General features: G+C 63.2%; 1 non-coding gene across 1 annotated transcript; it reads right to left on the reverse strand.

Moving 5' to 3' along the window:
* Window positions 1–327: 327 nt before the first annotated feature.
* Window positions 328–446, reverse strand: LOC142861221 (5S ribosomal RNA). The gene has a single exon (XR_012912588.1). It is a non-coding gene; the product is annotated as a 5S ribosomal RNA (ribosomal RNA).
* Between the last annotated feature and the right edge of the window lie 3,784 nt (window positions 447–4,230).

The following is a 4,230-nucleotide window of genomic DNA, read 5'->3' on the forward strand; positions in this document are numbered from 1 at the left end:
CGGGACGAGTTCTGGTCACATACTCCCTCAAAATGACATCCTGGCCTTCTTCTGGAACTCCCTCCCCTCTCAGACTCTCAAGGTTTCCTCCAGCGTGTCGGTTCCCACAGAGCAGACCTTTGGTCTGAGACCTGACAGTCCAGATGCCACGCATGCTGCCGCGTGGCGGCGGTGTCGCGGCTTGGGACAAGAGGAGGCCCCACGGTGCGGGCTGGGGCGCCAGGCACCGCGCGGGCGCTGAGGGTGGGGGTGACCCCCACCCCGGGCCGCCGCCGCGCTCCCAGAAAGGGGACAGAACAAGAGGCAAAAAAAAAAAAAAAAAGCAGCAGCCTGTGGCACCCGGTATTCCCAGGCGGTCTCCCATCCAAGTACTAACCAGGCCCGACCCTGCTTAGCTTCCGAGACCAGACGAGATCGGGGGCGTTCAGGGTGGTGTGGCCCTAGACGGCGGCGGAGGGCGCCCCTGCCCCGCTCGAGAAGCCAAGCCTCTCTGGGCTTCCCCGCCGCCGCCTCCCGCCCCAGGCCCCGCGCGCCGGGCCGGGCCGGGCCGGGCCGGGCCGGTTGAGTTCGCCGGCCGGGTCCCGCGGGCTCCCAGGGACGGGGGTGATGGGCGGGGCGGGGCGGGGTGGGGGGCTGTCTCTCTATACACACACACACACACACACTCACACTCACTCACACTCACACAAGATGCGCCTCCACGGCTGGACTCGCCAAGGTGGAGCCCTCCCAGCCCCCCTCGTCTCCTCGCCCGGCCTCCTTCACCTACCCGCTGCCCACCCCCAGCGCGTCGCTGCCGCTGACTGCGCACGCGCGGGACGCTCGCCCTTTGACCCCAGCCAGGGGCCGCCCTCCCCCACAACCCCTTTCAGCTGCGCCCCCCCCCTCGCCCTGTGGGTGGGCTGCCGCCTATTCCCCCGGGCCAGGGCTGGGGCACAGCCAGTGTATGGGGCGTCTCTCTCTGGGGATGCGTCCCATAGGTGGGGTGGGGTGGCGTGGTTTGGGGGGTGCTGAAGAAATCAGTCCCCTCCATCTCCTACCTCTGGAAAACGCCCAAGCCCGTGGAGAACTGCCGGCACCGCTTCGTGGGGGCCGGGACCCTCCTCCGTGTCCTCCTGTGGCCCAGTCCAAGGGGCCTGGGCCTGGCCGGGGCTGCATTGGACCCCGACCACCCTGGCGTGTGGACTCGCTAAAAATCGGCCATTAGATATTGGATTCCAGCTTCCTGGAGGTCATTTCACTAATGAGTGCACCGGAAAGAGTTTCCTAATCCATCTGTGAGGGTGGCAACTGAAAGAGAATTTTAAAGCTGACAGAATAGGCGAGGGAAGGCATAGGAGATTTCCACAGCCAGCAAGGAAGACTTTCCCGAAATGGAAGAAAGAAACGAGCAAACAGAGACACCGGTAGCCCGCCCGGAAAAGAGTCTGCCCCTGAGAGAAAGCACCCTGACCAGGTTCACCCGTGGGTGGGTGGCGAGCTAGCGGCATTCAGAAGAGCGAGGCCCGCAGTCTGTGCGGAAGACACCTGCGCTCGGGTGTGTGTGGCGGCGCGATTCCCAAGCAGCTCTAGACGTTAAACCCAGGAGAAGCCAGGGAGTTCCCAACGCCCCAGGTGTCCTCAGCCCACGACTGGCTGCTGTGGGAATGCGAAGCCCGGCTCCTTGTCTCAGAGCGGGGTTCCCAGGAGGATCAGGCTGAAGCTGGGACTTGGCCTCAAAGTGTCCCCTCGCATGGCCACCCCCTTCCCCTTCCTGCTCCTCTACTCCTGGTGCCCCTCCATCCAGGGGCCAGACCTTAAAGAGTCACCGCAAGAGAATCCTGGTCCCAAAGGAGCCTTCTGGGGGACCGGTGCTGAGAGAGGTTGTGGGCATGGCCCGCTGGGGCTCTGCCCGACCCAGGGCTGAGAGATGCCACCTCCCAGCTCTGGGTCCCTGCAGGAAGTGTTGGCAAGCACAGGGCCGGTCCTCCAAAGGCCCAGGTGCAGGGAGCCCAGGCCAAGCAGCCTGTGGAAGAAGCCACTTGCCGTGCCACCCCGGGAACAGGACTGCAGGCCCCGGCCCTTCCCACCTCCTCCTCCTCCTCCTCCCCCCCGCCCCGCCCCCACAGGGCACAGGGCTCAGAGACACCTCAGACTCTTGCTACCCAAAGTGCAAAGGGCATCAGTTGCTCCTCCAACCCCCCCCCCCCCGCCCAGCAGACCACGTTGTCCAGCCAGCCCCCGGGCCTCCCTGGGGTGCCCAGCACAAAAGTGCAGACACCCACCGGACCCTCAGTCTCAGTTTTCGGAGGTTTTTGCCACTCTAAGGACCCGCAGGCCAGCTGGGCCTTCGGGCAGGACAGAGAGCCCCGGAATCCGACGTGGAGAGCTGCGTGTACGTCCCCATCAGGAGGCGGTCCCCACCTCCGCGGCTCTCCCCTTGCGGGGAGCGGCAGCCCAGCCGGCAGCCGCAGGGCCTCAGGGAAGACACCAGGCTGGGCCCCCGCGGCACAGCGGGGGCACGTCCCCCGCACTCACGCGACTTAGGGACGGCTGCTGGAGACTGCTGCGGCCACCCTGCTGCCGGGTTTCTGGAGGGCTTCCTGGAAGCAGCATCCACACCAAGCCCTTGGAAGGCCCAGGCGACGGAGGAGCCGGTCAGGCAGGGGCCGAGGACGGTGAGAGGCCGGGCGGGAAGGAGCGTGTCAGGCAGGGGCAGAGGACGGTGACCGGCCGGGCGGGGAGGAGCCGGTCAGGCGGGGGCCCAGGACAGTGACGGGCCTGGCCGGGGAGGAGTGCGTCAGGCAGGGGCAGAGGAGACGGGCTGGGTAAGGGTTAGGGTTACAGTTAGGGCACAATTCACAATCCCAAAGACGTGGAAGCGACCCGAGTGCCCATCCATCCAGGAGTGCATCAATAAAATGTGGCGCGTGGACACCACGGAGTGCCATTCGGCTGTGAGGAGCAGCGGTGAGAGGGCGCCTCTCGTGTTCTCCTGGCCAGAGCTGGAACCCGTTCCAGTAAGCCAAGTATCCCAAGAATGGACACACGGGCACCACGTGAGCGCGCTCACCAGCAAACTGGTACGAACGGATGGACGCCTAAGTGGACAGAGAGGAATCACCTTCATCGGGTGGGTGTCGGGCGGGCGGGTGGGGGGAGGGGAGGGGCATACACATCCATTAGGCATGGGGTGGGTGCGCACCGACTGGGGGATGGGCGCACTTGAAGCTCTGACCCGAGGGGGGAGGCTTGGAGAGGGCAAGGCACCCGACCTTAACATTGGTACCCCCACAATACGCTGGAACAACATGAGAGGTATATGAATAAGAACACAGGGGGGGCCGGGCGCGGTGGCTCACGCCTGTAATCCTAGCTCTCTGGGAGGCCGAGGCGGGCGGATTGCTCCAGGTCAGGAGTTCGAAACCAGCCTGAGCAAGAGCGAGACCCCGTCTCTACTAAAAATAGAAAGAAATTAATTGGCCAACTAATATATATAGAAAAACACAGCCGGGCGTGGTGGTGCATGCCTGTAGTCCCAACTACTCGGGAGGCTGAGGCAGCAGGATTGCTTGAGCCCGGAGATTGAGGTTGCTGTGAGCTAGGCTGACGCCATGGCACTCACTCTAGCCTGGGCAGCAAAACGAGACTCTGTCTCAAAAAAAAAAAAAAAAGAACACAGGGGGGAGGGCGGCACGGGCAACACATGTCACCAGAATACTTGTACTCCCATCATCTGCTTGAAAAGAGAGAGAAAAGAAAATGCAATCCTAGAGGTAAGAGACACTTTTTAAAAATAATGAATCCGAAGAGAAAAGTAAAAGGAGGCCTGTGGAGCAGGTCTGGGTGTGACTCCGGATCCCCCAACATCAGGTGCCACCACCAAAGATTCCTGCGTGTAGCCCATAGAACCCCAAAAGCAACGGGACGAGTTCTGGTCACATACTCCCTCAAAATGACATCCTGGCCTTCTTCTGGAACTCCCTCCCCTCTCAGACTCTCAAGGTTTCCTCCAGCGTGTCGGTTCCCACAGAGCAGACCTTTGGTCTGAGACCTGACAGTCCAGATGCCACGCATGCTGCCGCGTGGCGGCGGTGTCGCGGCTTGGGACAAGAGGAGGCCCCACGGTGCGGGCTGGGGCGCCAGGCACCGCGCGCGCGCTGAGGGTGGGGGTGACCCCCACCCCGGGCCGCCGCCGCGCTCCCAGAAAGGGGACAGAACAAGAGGCAAAAAAAAAAAAAAAAAAGCAGC

The sequence above is a fragment of the Microcebus murinus genome, chromosome 16 (assembly GCF_040939455.1).
Source record: "Microcebus murinus isolate Inina chromosome 16, M.murinus_Inina_mat1.0, whole genome shotgun sequence".
Classification (NCBI taxonomy): Eukaryota; Metazoa; Chordata; class Mammalia; order Primates; family Cheirogaleidae; genus Microcebus; species Microcebus murinus.